Source organism: Plutella xylostella, chromosome 27 (genome assembly GCF_932276165.1).
Source record: "Plutella xylostella chromosome 27, ilPluXylo3.1, whole genome shotgun sequence".
In the NCBI taxonomy this organism is placed as follows: Eukaryota; Metazoa; Arthropoda; class Insecta; order Lepidoptera; family Plutellidae; genus Plutella; species Plutella xylostella.
Window position 1 is genome coordinate 2,797,423 of NC_064007.1, and position 24,388 is coordinate 2,821,810.

General features: G+C 34.5%; 1 protein-coding gene across 5 annotated transcripts in view; it reads right to left on the reverse strand.

Annotated features, from left to right (window-relative positions):
* Positions 1 to 24,117, reverse strand: part of LOC105381260 — a 70,300-nt gene extending 46,183 nt beyond the window's left edge. For 3 of the 5 annotated variants that reach the window (XM_048630839.1, XM_048630840.1, XM_048630841.1), the window contains exon 1: positions 23,397 to 24,117. The gene's annotated coding sequence lies outside the window, so the exon portion shown is untranslated. The remainder of the gene's footprint in view (positions 1 to 23,396) is intronic. The other 2 variants (XM_048630842.1, XM_048630838.1) reach the window with 1 other exon arrangement.
* Positions 24,118 to 24,388: the final 271 nt, after the last annotated feature.

The following is a 24,388-nucleotide window of genomic DNA, read 5'->3' on the forward strand; positions in this document are numbered from 1 at the left end:
GTAAAAAACTATTAAAGTTAAAGAAACGATGGGGAACGAATTTAAAAACTATAAAAGGCCGTTAAGAACGCATTCGATGGGCCAATATTTCAAATTAGGAACAATTCAAATCAAATCTCCGAATTCTCGTTAGAGCAGGACGCCGGTAGGGTTGATGACCCGATGAAATGTCAGAATGGTTCTGTCTCGTTCTTTGCATTATCACTCTACATACTTACGTCCCTTTCTTTCTACGAGATGTTGATCTTGATACGTCACATTTTTAATAAACGAACTCCGTATGACATGGAGCACGGAAATTTGTTTCAATGATTAATATGGCCGCCGTGGTCGGTATACGAAACTAATTATGCTTTGTTTTTCGAAACGTTATTAAAAATATTGATAGTTTCATGTCATTGGCTGTGTATGATCCGACGATAAACGATTTGTGAATAGAAAGCTGCTGAACACAATGCTATTAAACGAACCGGCACGAAAGGTAGCAAAAAATAAGAATATTTTAACATTAATGTTTTGCCCGTAACTGTTTTCAAATATTTTTATCTGTTCAATTAACAAAATTGCACGCCATTCTTAAATTTCTATTAATCCGCTATTAACTTTTAAAATTGAAGTCTTTTGATTCGGAACACGATCGTACAGTTATCCGAGCTTAATAACTTAATAAAGTTGTCGCCTTTGGCATCTAAAATACCACTTCAGTACTTAAATGTTTAATCAGTATCATTAATAGTCTAACAATAATATGCTAATGCAGATAAGATGGACACAACCGTAATAAATGAAGATCAAAATATGAAGCCAGAGAAAAAAAACACTAATAACAAGAATACAACATACTGAGCAGCGCAACTACAACCAAAATAAAAGTTCATTATTTGACGTTTAACAAATTGTTCCGTTTTCAAATTGACCAATGATACCATTGTGCTCGCTCCTAATGGCGTGCTCTATTTTCAAATCTTATTCTCTTTTCAAATCTTGTACGGCTTTCAGCCAGTATCATTCGAATTTGGAATGCGTACGTTTTCCCACACGTCTTTTTAGAAAAAAAAGGTTGTTTGTCTTTTTAAAAGAGTTGATTAATAGGATGTTTAGTGGAGTGACAATTGTTCTGGTTCGTTTAAAAAATTACACTTCTTTGCGGCCTAAACTACTTACGGAAATTAAGTGCATTGAGACAGGTTGTTAGTATTCTATGTCCTCAGTAGGTAAGTGAGCTTACATGTTGAATTGTTTGATCAATGACTGCTGGCGCGTAATGCAATCCATATCATCATCAAATAAATTAATTAATACTTGGTAGCCAGGATTAGTACGGGTGGCCGGAGCTTGATATAATTGCACAACGGTAGGTAGTTTGCTATTCAAGCAGTAAATCTATATGAGCACTAGGTTAGAGACCTATGGGCTATGGAGTAGGATATATTGCGATTTTAGCAGATTGATGATACTACTTGATACCCTGAATGCAATTCTAACAAAATATTAAAAACATAAAAAATAATAAAATTGAGCGAATTCACATTTATTGTGCTTATTTGATTGTTTACTTACCCCAATACAATGACGACAACTTCGAACTAAAAAATATCATTAAAATAAAACGCTATCTAGGAGGATTAAAACTCGACAGTATTGAAGTTTTTAATCTAAAATATGCATCAGTCCTCGCCAAATGTCACAACTAGCGGAGCGGGAGATATTGGCGTACGTTTATAATGCACATCAAAGGGTTTTGTCGAAAAAAGATTTAAAATTTTGAAGGGCGCGTCCCCAAGCACGGAATAGCCAAAAATGGCGTCCAGTTTATAATAACGATTTTGTGTCCCCTTCGAGTTTTTTATTCATTTTAAGTTTTTAAAGGGTCCGTATCGAAGTGGACGAGAAGCGGGGAAAATATGACACTAACACTGTTTTAGAGCAAAAATAGGGTGAGGTTTTTGCATGTGCTTAAGTTTTTAACTAGATTTTCTGCGGTTCTCGTAGTTTTTTTTATTATGTTGTTTTTTTCGAAAATATTTACAAGTCTAATATTTAACAGAACAAGTTTATTTAAGTATATTTTTTCCCAAAGGAGTCAATTCAAAGTAAATTGTTTTCATTTTTGTGATTTCGGCAACCATATCAAAAAATGTTATAAACCTTGCAAGGAAGTATCACACAGTCATTGTGTCAACATCGTGTTTAAGATTATTGAAGTTAAAATGTGCCACATTAAAAACAAAAAAAAAAAAAAATTCTAGCCAGTCTAGCTAACTTTAGTCTTTCTAAGTATAGTGTTAGTCACCGACACGGTAATAATATTTTTTGGGTTTCGCATACTGACCGTTCTTATAATATCACACTTGAGACATGTGGCAAAATACTTAACACATTTCCCACATAATATCTCCAAATAAAGCCAGCAGCAACTAAGGATACTTCGCTTTGCTTCATCCAGGCATAAATGAATAAAATAAAATAAAATATGTGTGACAAATCGACTCACACACACGTCATTACGATCGGTAGAGTGCGCGTGTGCAGTTATCACGTACCGAGGTTACGCAAAAGCGCATAATTCTATAGAAAAGGCGTAGGAAACGCTTGTCGGAAAAGTCATACTGAAATTAGTATGCAGGACGGGTATTGTGTGTCTATTAAGGTGCTGAATTGCTGACCACCCGTTGCATTCGATAAGGTCGGTATGTCCACATTACATTGCTGGTTCGCGGCGCGGGATGGCACGAAAACTGTGAGCCAAACTTTCGTTGGATCGTGAACGTTCAGGATTAATGATTTTGGTAGGTTGTTCGTAGTAAATGTTTGCAATGAAAATTCAAATAATACATTATTACCGCTTTCTTGACCGTGTTTGGGAACCCTCGGTTTTGGAAGTATAGATTGATTTCTACCTTGGATGGATTGTTGAATATTAACTGGCGTAAATTAGAGAAATCGTTTTGTCTAATTAAATGGAGTTAGACAGGTACTGTTTCCGTGACTGTAACTGCAGCTTAGACTTAAGCAATTTAAATGTCGGATTTGAATATTTGTTCATACTCTGCATTTGAACAAAGATAATATTATCGTATATCAATTCCTTGTCCATAATGCCTCTTGAATTCATTGTGAAACTCCAATAACGCACGCGTAACCCGCATATTAAAAACCATAGAGTCATCATCAGCCGCGGCCGACTATTCCTTAGCTCTACCATTTTCAACCTTAATTAATAACAATAAAGGCTCATTTTCAATACTATCATTAAAGTATCCTGCCAGAGAAATATAAACTTTATTAAATAATACATAGAATGCATTGAAAACACTTACAACGTGATTCAGGTCGTCGAAACGTTAGTACTTCGAACTACGCCATAATAATAGCGAAAACGGGAAAACAATCGGACGTTCCATTTACGATTGAGGATTTCGTTTATGGAACTATTTTAAATTTCGAATCCGTTGCGTTATCGCCGCTACGTGATGGCTTTTTCCAATTGTTCTTTTCCATTTTTCAAATTTAGAATGAGGACGCGTTATGACAATATCCGTTTATCGGTTTTGATGCACCGATTTTATAACGGTTTTTGTTGCTTTGGCGTGTGCCCTATAAGGTGACATGAATACTGCCTATGCATGAAAACTTTGCTCTCAAATAACAAGACAATTCCTAAACTACCATTTTCTGGATACGCTGCAATGAATCGTCAACAATTTTAAGAGCTTCCGACCAAACTGGGAAATCCAGGAACTGCTTTCATTTTGTAAACCAGCTGTAAGTAAGAAGCCCAATTAAAACCTTTAACAAAACGATGTCAATCTGTTTAAATACGTGAAAGAATTTCATAAAACAGTCGTTTCAAAAAACGTTTAAAAAAGATGGTTGCAAAGTTCTTCAAGGTCCAAAGATCGAACGATTTTTGGCCATTCCTGGGTTTTTTGCTGTTCAGTTTTTATTCCCTCTAAATATGGCACATAAAACGAACCAAGTTTTTTCTTAGAAAACTTAACTTTAAAATCGAAATTCCGACCAGTTATGATGTGTCTTTTTATTCTGGCATCATCAAATGGAAGGTTGAATAGAATTTTTGAATAAATTGGTTTATATAAAATATTGCATCAGAATCCAACACTTAAAATACTTACTTGTGATAAAATGTTAAATCCGATTTAGGTACAACTTGAAAGATTATTAATACCATTGGTTGTTTTATAAACCTTTGATAGAAAGTATTATATATTTCTACGCGTTCCCAATTACAATTACAATTGACTAAGTTGGTGTACACCTTAATTACAATCGAAACCAACTCGATCGTATAGTATTAAAAATCGGTGTTTTTGTCTGCCGATATATTGAAACAAAAGGCCCGGTGATTCGTATGGAGTGACTTGCGTTTAGGCGGCGCCTTTGTAACTTCGTCTTGTATTCACAAAACGAAGTATTTAATTTTTTTCTTCGTAACGTAAGTATTTCCTAAGATCATTTTCGTTTAATAATTGCGCTCAGCATTCGGACGATTGTGACCTCAACAATGAATCGAGAACGTTTAATTTAGAAATTATTTGTCGATTGTGCAAGCGCATCTTAAAAGGTCTGTAACAGTTTTGACGCTGGCCGGTAATGATATGCGGCATTCGAAATTTAAAAATAAAAAATGGCGACCGCCTCGTGACAGTTCGCGATGTTCATAAGCAGTATTTATCGGAATAACATTACAATATAAAAGGTGACTAAAGTCGGAAAGTGTACGTTGGCATGAATTATGTATATGTACAACTTTATACTTCCCAGGCCGGATTTTGCAACAAACCTGGAAGGTTTTAAGGTATAAATTCATCGAAAAACACCTTTTAAACAGCATTAACATAATTTATGTCGTATTCTTGTAGAGACTGCTGAATCCCAGCTCGGGTTTTCGTAATTTAGGAGAGCATCCACTCATTCTGTGACCGTTTACAAAGTAGACCAAGTTTGGCACATTACTTTTGCCCTAGACACTCTACAGACAGACGACATTCTCTTATTAAAAAAATACTCTAGGCACAAGAGGACAAATTTTAATATAACTTTTTTTTGTATTGAACAAAAAAACAAAACCACTCCAAAGCACTACAAAAAACAACTTTACATACGTATTCTTAATTTAATTTTCCTTGCTAGTGTGCGTAAAGGATTACGAAGGGGGTGAGTCCGGTTCTATCATCAATTATTTTTGAGCTCAGCTTTCCATTTTTAAAATAAACTTTTTAAGGGAGGGGGATGTAATAAAATTACGCATGGGGTGCTTTTCGTGTTAAATCTCCGCGCTTTATGTGATCGAAAAATGCACTTCGAGATTAGTTTTTCAATATGAATTACTGTTTTGTGGAATACTATCAAATAACACATCTTTGGAGCCAGCCTTTTCACCATTTCTTCTCCTCTGACTGAGCCTGTTGTGAAATGGTGGTAGAGTAATATTATGACTATCGCCAAGTAATTGTAAACTTTTACGTCGAATAAAATAAAATAATATTCTATTCTATTCTTGCTTGAATTTAACTGATCTAATTAATATATTTGGCATACCTTCAATAATATTGTACTATTTACCTTGCTTACCTCACGCGGAGTGCAAGATTTTAACTCTAAAAGGGCAGCAAGATCATTCCAGGAACTGTTCGTGACAAACTTCCGATTCCCAATCATCCTTTTTGTCGGACAAACTCTCTAAACATGCTGGCTGGCGCTAAGTACCTGGAAACAAAAGAAATAGTGGCCGTTAGTAGAGCACAATTTAATATACTTAATTGGATAGAAATAATCTGGTTGAAGATAGTATTTAAGTTAAGTAGTGATATTGATATTTGATAACTGCACATGTATTATTACTGAAATTATAAGAATATTATGTGTCTTATAGTAATTTTCTAGCATATTTAGTTTGTTCTTACTAAAATGTATTTCCTTTTAAAACACAAAAAATATGTTTGATCAAAATACTGTAGGCATCAGGCACCTACGTAAGTTAACAAATAACTTTTTCTTTTTTTTTCTAATTGGTCCAAAATTATACTCCAATAAGATCGACATTCAAATTTGAAAGCAATAAGTCGTCCATCGATAGATTCCATTTTTAAAATCTGATAGCTGTCTAACTGCCGCCGTTTTTTATTGGACAAAAGAATAGACGAGCATGACGATTCAAATATTTTTGAAAATGGAATATTAAGTGAAGCCATTATACGGGCCAGTGGATTTTACGAGACAAGAGAAGGTGAAACATGGTACAATATAAAATTTGGAGAGGCTTGGCCATTGTTATAGACTGATTTCAGTGCAACACCGTCTAATTAAAAAGTTATTTCGTAAAAAAAGCTAAACTTTTATACTTACTCAAGTTATATATGCTTTATTTTAAACTCAGTACCTTCTTACTTCTATATCAGCCTTAGGTACCTTTCTATCGATGATGTATCAATGTTCAATGTTAAATACCTACCTTACACAAAACTAAAATTCCCAATTGATACCAATCGGAACCAAAAGAACACATCTACAGCAAACCATCTGCTACATGAATAAGCGCTTCATAAGCTCCGATCGGTATTCAGGGGCCGATTCGTTCGCACGCTCCCCGTTCGTAACCCGCAAACCGTATCGTATGCGTCTGCCGGAATAGGACCCCGGGAGGGTTACTCTCATACTGACGAAAAACGATTAAACGAGAGCACGTTTAACAACGAGATACGAGTCGTGGCTCGCGCAGAAACTTCGTTTTTCGAGTAGAGTGACCCCCCAGCCCTGTGTGCACACTCAATGAGTAACCAATAAGTCGTATTAAGAGGTCACTCATCGTAGCGTCACACGCCGCATACAGAAGACGATGACCCCGTTACGCAAATGGAAACTCCTTATTAAATGGAGGGGATATATTGGAAACAGAAATGTGTTAGTGGTATGAGAGGGTTTTTGTTTTTTTTTATGAGGTTTAATAGTCAGAAATATACATATATAATATTCTAAATAAAAGAAACAGATCGTGGAGTTCCACAAAACATCATTAAATTCAATATTTTCGTTTAAAAAGCACTCCACATATCTCGACCATTAATCACTAAAACTACCGACCTTCAAGCAGAGCATCGGAATAAAATCGGCAATCGAAATAAAGCACTTAAAACGAAACGTCATTATCGCGCAACATAAATAAAAAACGCAGAAATCGAGCGCAAAAATTGAATATCGAACTCGATTTAAAACAGAATACGAATTTTAAAAATACGAGCCCGGTCGAACTGCATTAATTAAAAATTCTCGGTAGAATATTCAAAAATAGAATTCGCATTCGAACGCTCCTTGTACGGATTGAAAGTTTGAATTTGGAAGGAACAAAAGAAGAAGAACGCGGGAGCAACCCTTTTAGCGCTGATAATCTGTTCTTCGGCCATGTTGTTTTCTTTTTTTTATTTGTTGTCACTTTTTGCTGCGGCCCAAGATTGTACGCAAGCAACATTTTTACTTCGAAACGGAGCTTTTTAAACTTGCCCTGAGATTTATTCGTTTTTGTTCGATTTCGGACATGTCCTCTCCTCGCCATCGGAATTAATTGATAAATGGCTGCGGGTAAAATGTTTCAATATTTCCGAATCCTTATATGGGTTGGTCTTATCATCATATTTATTGTTGTTCCATCCTTACTTAAATAATACAAAAACTAAGAAAAAAGGGTTCATCGCTATTTAAAAAGCCAGAGTTACAAAAGGAACTGGTGGTTCCATTCCAAGTTCAAATTGCTTTAAAATATTAAATTTTAAAAATAGAACTCAATCCTTCCGCCCTCGCCGGCGGTTAGTGCTTTACATGAAATATTATTTTATGGAATCACCATCTGCAGCGGGCGCGAGTGTGCGTGAGCATTATCCCACGTGTGGAGAGGGGCTCCACACAAATGAAAATAATTTTAAAAAGTTTTGTACTTCGGCGGATATATTTTTTACTTTTAATTTAATACCGAGGTAAGTATAGAAAATTATCTTATTTATAGTTCTCTGGTAAGTAGGTAACTAGATATATTATGGAAAATTAGTTATCTATAAAATCATAATCAGAGTAAGTATAATTTAGATTCTTACCCCCTTATTCATAGAAAAGTTACAATACGTTTTAACTAATAAACTGTTTTGTCCCTCTCTGTCAAGAAACAAATTGTTCTTTGTCGGAGAGGGACAAAACAGTTTATTAGTTAAAACGTATTGTAACTTCTCTATGAATAAGGGGGTAAAGCTTTGAATAACCTCTTTTAAAAAATCATGGCTCTATCCAGAAAGAACAATAATTTACCATCTTCAAGTTCCTATGCAGAATAATAGGAACGCTAGTCGCAGAAACGAAAAGCGAAACCCTTTCATTTTTAAATTGCTTTAGTCACGGATCTCCCTTTCTACAGACATAATGTTTTAACCCGCCAGTGGTGACGTGAATTTGACTTACATCGTTGGTGACGCCGGTCTCACGCACCGGGATTTTCAAACTTATTTTTTTTACTTAATTAACTACACATGCTACTTAAAATTTGTTTAATTTTAAAGATAAGTATTTGTTTGACAATAAAACAAAGCATTATCATAAATCACGGCTCGTTTATTAGTCCTTTTACCATGGTACTTAGAACACTTAATATTTACATAATTTTTCACCTATCCTCTTAAAAATTAAAAAAATACAACAATGATGTAATTTTTTATAACTAAGTCCACCTTTTATAGTTTTATAACACAACTAACTTTATAAGAAAAAACAAAAATTTATATACTTGTACCAAAAAAAAAATAATAATAATACACTAAAAGTCATTGTTTCTCCACAGCCAAACAGTCTCTGCAAGACGGCACTTACATGGTCGTAACACATATATTTCTTACATTTTGTGACAAATATATTATTTTTTTCTGTTATTTTCGCTATCCACATTCATAACATTGACAATTTTTTGAAGGTCCAGCTTTCTCCATCGTAATTTTCAAGGACATGCTGAAACTAGCTGATATTACTGTAAAAACTTATTGAAATCTATTAAGTACTTATATGTGTATAAATACCTACAACTATCTATTAAAAATAGTTCAATCATGAAATTTACAATCACAAAACAAAAATACAGTCATGAAAAATAAAAAAAATGTATGAAAAATTTAAAAAACATCTTTAAATTTGACTTACATAGTTGGTGACCCCGGTCTCACGCACCGGGTTGGCGCCAAAACTCCGAAACCTGCGCACGAGTTACCGTCGCGGGGTGGACTGACGATGGGGGATGGGAAATGAGGCAGCTACCCGAAATCACAACAAAAATCAATGGCTAGTGAGAAAGTTATTCGACTTTTTCGAACCACCCGGTCTCACAGACATATACGTCACCACTGGCGGGTTAAACTAAAAAAAAATGAAAATAGATAACAATGTATCAAACTAAAAAGTTTTGAATTATGAAAAATGTCAGTCTCTTGAAATTTGCATTAGGTAAGTACTTACTTAAATGTTATTGGCATGAACGCAATCTGTACTTTCGGCCAAGTTTGTAAAAAAAAAAACATTTTGACAGCTCCTCTAAAACGACAAAACTATTGTGAGAAAGCTCAGCTGTGTTAGTTTTGGGATTACGTTTTTTGTGACTACCCTCTTTTTAAATTTAACTCTTTCGACGTTTTTAATATTTCGGGAACATTTTTAGCTTTAGGGCGAGGGTATGTGGGTGTTTGTTCCATGTGACGGGTATATACAAGTACAGTCGAGTACAATGGATCGAATTCTTTTAGGAGGTACGTAGGTACTTATTACATGCGGGCGGAGAATTTTTGAATTAATTTTACTGAATTGATTGAATGTGGATAGTGAGTTATTGAAATGAAAGGGCTAAATCGTAATGGCTGTTTTTATTTCAATTTAAATTCGGCTTTAACAGGAATTGTTATTCATAGACTGTGAGTTATGGAATATCTACTTTTGTATTTATAACCTTTATCATGACATATCTGTTAAAGAACTGTTTAACTGTTACTAATTTACTTTCATGTTTATTACTATTGCATTCAAATTTGTAAATTTAAAGTAGTTGGGGACATTCTGAGCACTGTCACCTGAGAACAAAAGAGAAACTAAGCTATACTTCTGCGATGTATACTTATAGAAAATATCATTCATAGTAATCAATATTTTTGCGTAAAGAACTAATGACGTGTCAACAGTAGTCAACACTAATATTTTCCCCAACAAAAACTTTAACCCTGCATAATTTAACTTAAGTAAGGATCTTAGAGCAGACAAAAAAAGGATTCCCATATCCCTAAAAAAAGGGTGAATGTCCTCAGAACAAGGAAGAACTGACGGAACCAAATGCGTTTAAGTTACGAGGGAAAAACTGTATTACTGCCATGTTTTATTTAGATCGATGCTCTGTTATATTCTGACTGATAAATATACGTTACTAGACTAGTAATGTATTATAGAAACTTTGATTTGGACGTTTTTGTAAGGATATTAACTCATACGCGTTTATGACATGAAGACGAATGTTTATAAGAAAATAGTTGAGAGCCAGCTGCAATTTGTAGGGTATTCTAATGGGATAAAACTACCCATTGAATAAATACGTACGTAAACTTATTTAACGTGATATCTAACATACCTTATTAGATATGTTAGAAAAGTAAATATTTTAAAATCAAAACTTGTTTGAGCGTCAAAAAAGTTTTTTGGGACTCATTTTATTGCAGACGGTACCAAATTTTTTAGAAAATCCGATAAATGTTAGGTGCGTCAAAAAATATTGTTGAATCTTTGTTCCCAATTTTAAAATAAATCATAAAAAACGAATAAGCTAGCAATCGGTAATCCAACCAAAACCAGAAGGCCTGCAGAAGAACGCAACTGAAATCCAGAAAGCGGTCCTTTTATTTATTTAGTCATATTAGTGATGGCAGCTCAAACATTACAATCTCTCAGCACTCGCACTCGAGTTTATTTACGATATGTCATCTTAGGTATTCATAAAAGCCACTTTAGTATGGCCATTCTAATAAACAGTGCTTGCTACTATTACGAGTGGATAAAGTTCGTATTGTTGCTATGGTTTATTGATCTGATATAGCTAGGATAATATACCTACGTATGTTTAATTTGATGTTCTGGTTCAATCATAAATGTATTTATTGAAATTTTGACAGAACTTATATGATTATTATGTAAATATTCTTACCGAGTTAACATATGGTCATCGCCAAGGGTGGACTTACTACACACACACTCACGCCTTGTACTAATGTACTCCCTTGCGGGGTAGGCAGAGATGCATTGCTGCACCCACTTTTCGCCAGAGTGTTATGTTAGTCCCAATGTAATAGGGGGCGGGGCTATTGCCATTTTACGGGCACATGCAAGACCCGGGAACAAATATCTGTATTTAAACAAATATCTGCCCCAGCCGGGAATCGAACCCGGGACCTTCGGCTCAGTAGTCAGGGTCACTAACCACTACGCCATTCGGTCGTCCTATATCTTGATCTTGAAAATGTATATCTTGATCTTACCTCACTGTATCCCTAATAACTATGAGTTTGGAGTACTCTGGAGTCTATGGTCTATTCCTGTATATTACGTTTTGTTCTCCATATTTGTAACGGTAGATCCGCGACATTACGCGTTCAGTTCTCATAATAATTAACTGTTGTGTTCAGTTATTTCACTTGACATTTATATTCGCCTAATGATCCATATTTCAGGAGGAATTTATGTTGCGTTTCTACACAGACAAGTTATTATTGCTACTACTTTACAAGTAATGTACTTGCACTGGTTTTGAACGTTTTTTTTAACTGGAATCTATTAAATTGTTATTGTACCTATTTTTTCATTATTGTAACCTACTTAAGTTTACATTATTTATTTCAGTGTGCAATATTTTTTTACAGCGGGCACTAAATTCAACTCCTTCACCAATTCTAACTTATTTCAAATTTAAAAAGCAAGCGTTCCAATTCCAAATTCGGTCTAGCGCGGGCGCAGTCAACTGCATTTACATCGCACCAGCGACAGTTCGTTGCATCGCACAAAGAGTTTGCGCGAAGGAGTCCGAGTAACAAAGTGCGCGACAGGTGCGCTGCTCCACTGAGACGCATTCCCGCGCGTTGTGCGAAATCTAGAAACGCCGATTAAAATGAAATACGCCCGACAGTGCCCAGGTTAATTAATATTATTCTATTTTAATGGTAGGCGAAATATTGTTGTAATTTACTGTCAGCGTGTAAACTCGCTACTTTGTTCTTGAAGACGGGATGCTGCTATGTGTAATAGGACCTCAGGAAGTCTGCGAGATAAAACGTTATCGCGTAGATCGAGTGACGATGACTCAATACCATTACAGCCGCTAAAATAAACTAACTTGGGATCTTATAACTATAGCTTAATTAATCTGCTATTGTTATTGATCTGATGACTACCGCTCCCAGGACACTGCCAACTCACAGCGAACAAAATTAGAATCAATAAGCAAGCGCAATAGATCGAAAGCAATAAGAATCGAAAAAGACATACGCGACGCATCAACCGATAATAGACTACGCGGAAAGATACACGAATAAATCTACGCGCATTTTTCGCAAACGCATAAAACGCGAACGCACCTATTATTGAATCCAAGCGCACAACAAAATGTATAGCAATCTCTTTCTGCCGCGATACGGCTGTTTCATTCGCACACATGCGCACGCGACGCTATTGTGTCTGGCGTTACTTCGCAAGGCATATCCGTCCTCGTCAGCCGCGATATGTGCGTCTCGCTCCACCGCATGTCAATGCATTTTATTGTAGACGTTAATGGTTCCGATTACAAATGTAAATTTTCAGCGCTGGGCGTTGGTTTGGTTTTTTGTTCGATTTCTCTCCTTATGGTATTAAATTGTAGTTGTATTAATAGTACCTTTATGGGCTCTAGCTGGAGTAGTTTTGTTTTAGTCGTTATTATATCGAACAATTGTTGGGAATTATGATGGAACTCTGCAGTTTTTATAGATACAATGCCAGCATCTTTCAATTAATGATATTCGCATAAGTAACATCTAAAAATAATCAAGGTGCCTTCAAAACATGATATTAAATGTAATCAACCAATTTGTATTTAATATTACTTATCAGTTCATAAATCCATGTTGAAGATAAAGAAATTAATAAATAATTAAACACGGGCTAATTCACTTTATCAAGAAGCAGAATCAGAATTTCAATCGAGACCGAACAGCAGCCGATGGAGCCTTCACTGAAATTAAATGTATAATAATTTCATTATTATCTACTCGATTCAATATCAATTTCAAATAGAAATACCTACATTTAATTTTTTAAATGCAACGTAGTATTTTTTAAAGTATCGTTACTTAACTCGGAAGCAATGAGAAACTGCTTAAAACTGAGAAATCTAATTAATGAAAATTAATTGAAATAAGGCAATCTATCGTAAAAAATATTTTCTGTCTGTTGTTTCATCATCATCTTCTAGGACAACATAATTAAACAATAAAGATAATTAGATTTAGATACATGCTACTAGGTTTCAAGAGCTACATGTCTCTTAGTACGATTTTTTTCTTTAGTCTGAGACATAAAAGTATCAAGTACATATAGTCTTATTCTCCACTCGTAAAAAATCTACTTCATAACAGCAAAATATTAAAACAACAACGTATCCTTAAAACGTCATTTTAAATTCTTGGAAGACATGCCAACATAAAATGGTGAAGATAATTTAATCACTTCAAACAAACACTCTGAAAAAGGACTAAGTATTGGAAACTTTATGGAGACGAAGTATTATCTAACATCTCACAGCGACGAAAATTATATCCTTATATCACAAGAGAAAAACTATAAATGCTGCCAAAATTGTGCAGTCTCCAACTCAGGCACAGATCGTAACGACAAAAATCCCACAACAAAGAGAATATCGGAATTAATTTTCGATAAAAATGAATATTCGTTTTTCGGCCATTCGGCCGAGCCCAATCAGCCGACCCCGCTTATGATTCGGAAATTTGTTTTTTAGACCCATTCCGCTCCCTCAAATTAAAAATGTAAGAATTCTCGCTCGCGAAAGGAATTTATATTTTATTTCATTTCATTAAATCCACCATCTTTTGTTTCCACGACCGGCAACGATTGGAATTCATATTTTTCTGTGTTCTGTTTCGGTTTGCGGGTCGCGTATTGTTTTATTTTGTTGTTGTCGGTGCCCTGTGTTGCGATCGCTTTTTGAGTATTAATTATTTTTGATGAATGTACAGTGTACACGTCGAATTTTAAAAGATTTTTAATAACGAAAGCCTGCATTAAAGTAACATAAAATATAAATTTGCGTTATTCTCCTTAACAAACGTAAGTATTAGTATTTTTTGTATGCAAAGTCATATAACAAAATGTATGGATACTATCAACTGGAGATCTAAAGTGAAACTACCGTTGCCAGTCAAGATTATGACAGTAAATAATAATACAACCAAATACTTAGTGGTATGTTCAAACTATTAAACGCAACGTCGACTCCAAACGAACAAGAGATGGTATCGTTTACCGAAAATAATACCAGAGTCTAATCTGACATTCTCATACGAACTGAATCTTGCGCAATTGGACTTTCCGCCTTCTACTAATACAGATTATTTATTACTCATCAATCTCAAATAGACAAGATACATTGTTCTCGTGACATTTAGACGATTTTATAAATAACTCGTCTCACCTATTTATAATTTTAATTTAATAATCGCTCATGCATAATTCCATGGAATTTGAAATTGGAATGACACGTCGCTCTTTCGACAAATATGTAGCTGCGCGAGTGACTGATACAATAATAATTTATTCCGAATTGTGATACTCGTATTTGAATTTGGAATAGAACACATTCCTAATTGTTTGTGTCGCCCGTTGGCATTTTGGCATACGCTCTAGCTATTGGCTGTTACCTTTTCGTATTTCGAACGCGGCTTTGTGTTCGAATTTAGAAAATGATTATTTTGCTTTCTTTCTGACTGTGTGCGTGTATTGTGTGCAAATGTAATTGTTTCGTGGCCGGTTATTGCTGTAAGTATGAGCGTGAGGATAGTTCCGTCTGAGTTCATAAAGATGGCGATGTTGAATGTTGGCGCACATGACGTATGGCTCTTGTATCGAGTTATTAAGGGCTTGTAGTTGACATTTTTCACGTTTATGACAACGATGGGCGCATTTTTATGTTGATTTTATGAGCTTGTATCCTGTAAAGTTTATCTTGAGCAGTTAGTCTTACGTTTTTACTTTTTGGAAGCAAATGTTTGTCACTTAAAATATTTTTCGGTGCAATAAAATTCAATTGTTATGATTTTTTTGTAATTTGTTAAGATTCAAAATGGTTTTAATTTTTTAAATATATACGCAAATACACTTACAAACCTATTTGTAATAGAAAATTACTTGCTTCCAACTGCAAGTGGTTGCCAAAATTCCCTTTAGTGTTTGAAATTTATAGCTCGTATTCACGTTTTAGTGCAATTTCGAGCGATATTTCATCTGCTTACTGCTGCTTAATAGATTATGCTTTGAAACACATTAAATATAAACATAAGTATATAAATTTAACACTGATTTAATCTTGTTTAGCAACTGACGATATTTAAACAAAGTGTGCACCTAATTAAGTGTCAAAGTTTTAATTTTACAAACAGCAGAAGTGTTTGATTTTTTTCTTTTGCAGACAATTCATTTTAAATTACACAATATTGTAGTCAACTTAGTCAGCACTCGACTAATAATGTTCTAGAATGAAACCTATCTAAACAGTGCACGGGCTCGAAATAGGGCGCGTAAGTAATTATTTTAGCTCTGTCTTTCTGAAAATTGGCAGCCGTTTGAGAGCGGTATTCGGTTGGGAAACCGTTGTTACAGCTTCAACTGTTCTCTGACCTTTGATGCAGTTTTTTTCTTTTTATATATTTTTTAGTTCTTACAGCGTCATGTTTATTATTGATGTACCTAATCTTGTGAGTCCTATTTTATGTTCATTATGACCTTTTTCATAATGTATTTTTTAGGAAGGGTGGTATTTTCGCGACCGCGTAGAATATTTCACAGCCTTGTTCATAGGTATTTTACACATTATTTATCAGTTGCGATTTTTGTTTTAGATATTAGTATTCCTAATTGTATTGCTGTTAGTTTTATTACTTTCAGGCTTTCAGCTCAGCTTTATAGGAAAATATTCATATTATTCTTAATTCGATAATTGTACGGAATCGTATTTTAGGTCTTCTTAATATGGACCATAAATTAATATGTTGTTCGAAGTGAAATCACAGCCAATCATACTGCTGGTAGGTAGGTATTATACATTGTATTTATAAAGAACCTGAAATCTTGGCAACAACATAATCATTGTGCAAATTCTGTAAACAAATGACTATTAACGAATTGCGTATAAATGATACAACGTTCAATCTTCAAAATGTCTTATTCGACCATCTGACATACATGATACATGCCAATATTGAAACATTGGTGTACGCCAGAGGTTCTGATAGTTGGTTTGTAACCGATAAAGCTGAAAAAAACCTTATACGGTAAAGTAGATGTGGAAGGCATAAATCTGATGACCTGAGCCATTTTTCAAGGATTCTTTTAGGTTATGGATTATTTGAGTACATCTTTAGAATCCGTCGCACTTTGGACTAACATAATATAAATAATGAAATGAAAACTTTGAGATACACAGAACGCGTAAAGCAATAAAATCAATCATAATAATATTGTTCAGAAACAGACAGACACATGAAATTTTTACATTAACTCGGAACCGTTCGGAAATTTAGTTAAAAATAGACTTTTGAGTGCTGGCCATAGATAACTAAGATGGATGCGGCTCAAAATATCATAATTTTAAAACGTAGGTATTATGGTTTTTGTTTGTTAGTTAAATTAACCAGCTATAGCTTGAAGTGTAAGGGCAATGGACTTTAACCACTTGAGCATAACAGATTCGGCTTTAGAAGGGAGGCACCATTAAACCATTTGTTCACTTATAGAAACTTATAGAATCGCTTAAAAATAATATAATACAACTGGCTTCATAATAAAAAAACAATTTTCTTAAAAAAAACTAAAACGTTTGGAAATTAATATCAACGACGCAGCAATTCCAAATCTAAAATTCACATCGAAAATTTATCTCTTATATTCCACCTCTTTGGAGTCCGTACTGTTACAATGGCAGGCGTGGTTCTCGTGCTAGCGATGAATAATTATACCCCCCCTCCCCCCGGTGTCTTCTGCCCCCCTCTAGGGCCATTCATTGAGCACTGTCTCCTATTGAGACGTGTGACCTCTGATCGATACGTACTCACTTCGACTAAATGTCATGCGACCAAGGGCTGTGTGCTTTCTCACCTGAAACAAACGATTGCAGTGTTATAAAAGGCCGTAAATCGTGTCTGCAATTTATGTTTCTATTTTTTAAGTTATTTCGTATTGATCGAAGCTACAATACATAAACTTTCATTCACAAAACTGATAGCACATTATCATTCACCATAACCACTAGACAAATAGGTTGGCGTACGCGAAAGAATGCATTGCGGATAACTGAATCCTTGTACCTCCCAAGAATTTTTCGGCTTACTTAGCTTGTGAATCTAAATGATGAAAATAATAAGGATACATAATTAATATGTTGCTCTTTATTGCACCACCTCCACCACCCCTAAGATATTTAAAAAAATACATAAATTACTACCCATGCTATTTTATATAAAAAAAAATTGGTTGCCAAAATGAAGGACAATGGCCGAACGATCGGAGCCGTAGCCGAAAAGACCCGCACACTATTGGCGCGTGCCGGCCCCTATAGCACCTTCGTTACGTAACACGACACGCACGCGAAACGAATGTCTAAACGCTGATTTCTCTATCAATCCCTCATACCACCAACAATAGACAACACAATTTATTACACACTAAAACTCGTCTAGACACACCAAAAAATAACCACCATTAAATGCGGAGTGCATTAAACACATTTCTTCCAACTCGTAACTCATATTTCGGAACGAGAAAAAGAAACAAAACCGATTTCTTATCTCAAACCAGTCGTTCTAAATTCAAAATGTAAGTGAAGCAATTGAAAAACGAAACGAACCAAGTTCATATTTCGAGCGTGTTCCAAATTCGAGTGTATTCAAATATCGAACCGCGTGAGATGGATTATGACGAGTGTGGGGAGACGACCACTGCCGCTGGAACAGACTCGATTTACTTTTCTTTAAAATGAAAACAGTATTTCTTTGTAACCAGCCTGTTTTTTATACTCACATTTATATCTATTTATTATTATTATTTCTCTACATCCTCCGACTTAGTCGTTGGAGGTATACAGCCTCTTTTTGATTAACAGTTGTCTATTCAATAGAAACATTCAATCAAGGCAGCTATGATTTGAATAAAATATTGCCTCGAAATTTATAAAATCATAATCTAACTTCGTTTCGGCGCAGCGCTATGATTCCATTGATTGATGGGTGACCACGGGGATTCATTACACCAGTATAACCTGGTCTGCCGTTCCTTTAATTTCTTCTATACAATGAGGTTTTATGCTCTGGATATGTTACACTTCCCTAGAGTGTTGACCTCGGAGCATAGACTGTATTCCTTATTTGACTTAATTAAAAAAGTTTGAAGAATGTTCGTTACGACACCAAAAAAAGTGTGGTGCTTATTATACAAAAAATACATGGTCTGAATATTTAGTCTGATCGATAGTGTTAGAGATAAAAGTTAAATTGTTCAATTTATGACTCATCATAGCGGTTACTAATGTAAAAGTCAAAACAAAAGTTAACGGAAAGTTTAACTAATTTGACACTTTAGAAGGCGAACGTCATTTCCGAACGCAATCCCATTTTTGACAGTTCTATTTTCAAAACACGTTCGTATTTCAAATACAAAAGAGATACATAATAAAATTAAAAAAGTGGGTTTTTTTAATTATAATTTTGACGATTCCTCATTGATGAATTTACCTTTACAGACTCCCCTATATACACGTAAATCAGTACTGAGTATAATACACTTACTGTGTAGAATGTAAAGCGGTTGTAAGGATGCGCAGGCGCATACGTCTGACGGTTTAGTAACTGATGCATTAATGCTCCGAATGATCTCGTTTTTTTTTCCTTTTTACTCGACCGACGCCCCGGAGATTGGTCATTACACATCTGAATATATGCTCTTTAGAAAAAAAAGTTAGATCACGAATTGGGTAAAAAATCAATGTGAATACGGTTACTCGTATAGGTAAGTAGATGGCAAACGTGCTCTTTATGTTATTAGAGTTGGGAGTTTCCGGGACATTTCGACGGAAAGTCACGGATCGGTTCTAATTTGATTTTATTGAAATTAAGTATAGGTATTTCAATAAAATTGAATCTAAATTATAATATACTTCGCCTTCAAAAAAAGAGAATTGAAACTGTGTAAAAAATAACAAACAGTGTACAATGTGACAATCTGAAAATAGTATATTTTATGAATCCCACCGAACTAAAGTAAAGTTATCAATAGATCATAAAATCATTTCCCATTCCCAAGTCGCGCTGTCATATCCAGTGCGTCAACAGTCCTTCTAATAATTAAACTCCACAATATTCCTTAAACACGAGAATTAACCCCAATTGAGGGATCGCTCCTATTTAAATTACTTGGAACTAACTATTCAGCTTTCTGGAACTTTGAGAGACGCCATTATTATTCTATTTGCTACTGGCTGTAAGTGGCGGATGTTGGTGCCCATTGTTTTTTTTTTATTAGCACATTCCATACTTTTTTAAAAGTTTCGGTCATGTGCAAAGTTTTTGTGTAAATTTTTGAATTGGATTCTTGTTCGATATTATAAATTAATAAGATTCAACTATCTATATTGAATTTGCTGAAATATTATTAGGTAGGTATATTTGTTGAATTATGTAGATTAACTAAATGTACCTATATTTACACATCTGCATACGAATTCAGAAATTTTGCGCGTTTTCCAAGCTACAGCCAAGAAAGGAGCTTTTAATGCCACTTCCTGCGATTTCAATGAGTCATTTCTTAGCTTTTGTATAGAAACTGGAATAACAGGCCGAATTTCCGTCTTTACCCTATAAAATAAAAACAAAACTTTGCATCACAATAACTCCATTAACAATGTTATTATTCTCCATACAAAGGCATAATAAAATTATCTTATTGCAGGGCACGGTATACTATTTTCTCTGAGGCACACAGACTGTAATAATCGCATATTTGTGCCCGCCGTCCGCCATCTTTAAAACAATGAACGTTATTGTCTCTTCTTAATTCCATTTTTGAAAAAATAATCCATTTAACATTTCATCTGGAAAGCCTCATTGATGAAACCTTTGCAATTGAAAAAGAACTTTATTGCATTCGCTAGTCGGTATATTGTGCTTTGTGCAGCTAAAGCTCGAGTGCACTCCTTTCAGGTCACCGCTCACTGCAATCAAGATTTTATCTCTATTGATTTAAGAGTGAAAATTGTTTGGTAATTGGCATGTTCAGGCCTGTATGCAAGGTTTACAAAGAAAGAGAAGGCGAAACATCTCGAGATCATACAAATACAAAGTTTGATTCATTAAAATATGAAATGTCTGAGTAGAGGCCTTTTTAAAGTAAGAATGCATTATTTTAGTTATATTTAATGTAAAAAAACCGCTAACTCACCAGTTTTATAGAACTTTCATTCATGGGGTACGATCACCCCATCATCATGATCATTATAAATGGTCAATATTTACATCTTAATCAATAAACGATATTGCTTAAAAGTTTTCAATTGCGGAATCTTTTTTTACCTAAGTATAATCGCACCGTACAAAAATTCATGAGCTCTCAAGTAAATTTATAGAAATGGTGACTTGTGATTTACTCTTAATAGAATCATTTTAACGGTTTGTTTATTTAGCAATAAAGACAACCCGCCTATTTGAAATTGTAAATAACGATTAATATAGCCCTTACAAGGCTTTAGCTATCCATGTGACAGACAGACAGACGGACAGCTGATGTATATGTAGCCCCGGTATGGTCGACAATTGTGGAAGGAACGACACTAATTAAATTTAACTTCATCAATTATGTTTTATTTAATGATCTCTAAAAACTCCGGGAAAAAGTCAAAGAGTAAGTTGTCAACTTGATCCTGGCTTGCTATGTGTATTTTTCTAGTCAGTAGATAAAGCTAATTATAAAATATGAACAAACGCATATTAGAAATAGATTCCATGCATTATGACATTTATGGCTAAAGCTGGCTGGCAATAGTAATAAACGAAACAATTCAATTCCAGTACTTAATAAGTTTCGAAAATCGAACGCTTCTTATCGCCACCTATTTAAGAAAATTAAATCGTTCTAAAATGGAACTCGATTTTATTGCTTTTCAATTATTCAAATGATTCATAAACTGTGAGTCAAGTCATTGTTCTCACATTTTTACCGCGTAATTTAGGGAAAGAGCCTTTTATTGAAATTACAATTGGAAAATATATGACACACGTCCGCATTTCCAGTTAGGATCGTGAGAAAAATTAAAATTACAATATTACGTATTCCAATATACGAACTTCGCTTCCTTACTTCAGTATTTCAAATTACTTTTCGCCTTAGTTTAGTATTTTTATGTGGAAAAAAATGGGTGCATTAAAATTAAAACTTCGTTTGATGTATTGTTTTCATAAAAGTATAATATAATTTATACTTTTGTGTATGTTTTTTTATTTATACTTAAATCACGTACGTTTGATTGTGTTCCAAGTTTGTGTGACGTCACCTCCGGTCGCCTGATAAGGGCGACTTCCGGTCAAAATCCCGCCTTTTGACCGAATGAATGAATGAATAGAACTTAAGCTGGGTTTATTAAAGGTCAGGAAACTTCCTAATGGAATATGTACAGTCGTTAAATGTTGCTTGATTTTTATGGTAAGATTAGGGATGCAACATAAAATATTTGGTGTAGTCTGTCTGATTGGTAAGTTTGTTGAGTTTAATAATGAACTAAATCATTTATAACAATGAAAAGTACTAGTAGGTATGTATATTAATTTTAAGGAATCTGTTAGAGTTACAATTAACCCAAAAAGCCTTGAATTAAATAAAATACCTTTTCATTATTATTTTATAACGCAAGATAACTACGGATAAAAAATGAGATCTAGATGTTGTGAATCCAATATGAACATAATCTAAACAATTAATTTTAGCTATTATTTTTTAACTATTGATCACAGACAGAGACCTTATAGCTGTTGATAAGAATCTGTTTATTAAAAATGACATTGACATTTTGTTATTTTTTAATTCAATTTGCGCGTGGAAGCTATGTTGCTGTGTAGCATAGTCATATTACAGATAAGCATTATTTGATTTTAATACCATCGTATTAGCTTCTTATAAATGTTTCAAAACGGTGATACAGGCTCTGAGTTAAATAACTATGAATATACTAAATATAGTGTACCTAACTACAATTTTTAATGGACTAACTATAGAGGTGATGTAATTTTTTTACTGCTAATTATTTTAAGTCAAAAATATTTCGCTACACATACCTTGACACAGTAATTAATTGCCTGCCAAAATACTTAAATTGCATACCAAAGTATCTCATCGTAGAAATTTTCATCACGTTTAGACTTACGACACCAAAACTTTGAATGCTTTATAAATGTTAGATTAAGAAACCTAGAATAATCTAGACGGGTTTTCATTTCTTCCCTTTTCCTATTTTTATCAGACACTTATGTCAAAAACAGGTTTTATTAGCGGGGGACGCCCTCCGGCCCGCTGGACCGACGACCTGAGAAAATACCGGTGGTGGCTGGATGAGGAAGGCCGATTAGACAGAGAGTTGTGGCGCTCCTCAGGAGAGACCGATTTCCAGCAGTAAATGAATACGGGCTGATGATAATGATGATGATGATCTATCTATTTACCTATTTGCGTAAGTACCTAAGTATTTTAGATGACTGACATAGGACACAAATGTAAAAGTTTAAAATTGGCGACAACTTGACTAAAACATAAAATTTTGAAGCTTTTCACTTTAATAAGCTTTAAATTTTTATATTCTTATACAATTACAATAGCACACATGTAAAACTTATAATTTTTTTAATACTTATAAAAAATCATTTCTATTTAGGGCCAATCTAGGAAAGCATAATAGATAATAATGTTAACTTAAATAATTTACTATGGCGCTTTATGATTAACGTTAATTAAAGATAAACTTAATTATTACTCAATATGGTATGAAATAGCATTGATTAAGTATATTTATAACTCACCTTAGTCTAATAGATCCAAACTGCAACGAATGCACAGGTTCCGCTCACAGTCACTGAACACGATGTCACTCAAAGTTTCACGAAAAATCCCAACGTTTATCACAAAGTAATAATTAAATATCACTTAGTTCCAATAAAGCACACGCTTCACAGTCTTGTGACTTGTATAGTCTTTGTACTAACTTTATTTTTTAAATCTGAAAGGAGTTTGAGTTCAAAAAAGTTCCAAGAAAAGTTTCAGTCCGCGCGGAAAAACTCTGAACGAACGAGTCCGAGTAAAACAAAACAGAAAATCGGAACGAAGCCGCGCGCTCGCCACACGCGACTGAAAAAATTGCCACAACCGCGTAAGAGTTGAAAACTAAATCAAAATACTCGCTAGAAGAGGGACGGGACCGCGCAGGCCCCTCCTCCCCCCCACCACCGACATCTACGCAAAAACATTCGTAAAAACCGCGCCCGTACACAACGCGAAATTAACAATTGCTTAATGCTACAATACAGGACGTTTCGCCGTATTTTTGTACAAATGCCAATTTGAGATAAAAACATTAAACAAATGAGAATCACACAATAGGAATCCCGACAATGTCTTCGAATTTAAACAATCCGCGGTTTAATTTGTTGTTACAATAATAATAAACACACTTCAACAATGTTGGTTAAATTACAAACTTTTAACAATACTAACTTTGACTTTGTTTTGATAATTTAAAATTTTGAGGTTAACGTCAGGCCGGCTCCACACGTTGGTTCCAACGCTCGTACCAACGTTGGACTGCAAATTGGGTGAGGCGTACATACGTTGGCTAATAAACTAGTTCTGTCCCGGCAGAGCCAACGTGAAGATGTCCAAAACAGAAATCTTAACTGCTCTGAGGCGATAAATACGGTGCTCATTAATGATTCCCGCTTTTAAATCTTCAATTGAGAAGATCATGCCCATATTTTGTTGAATGCTGCGCCATGCATCAGCTAATACATTTTGATTT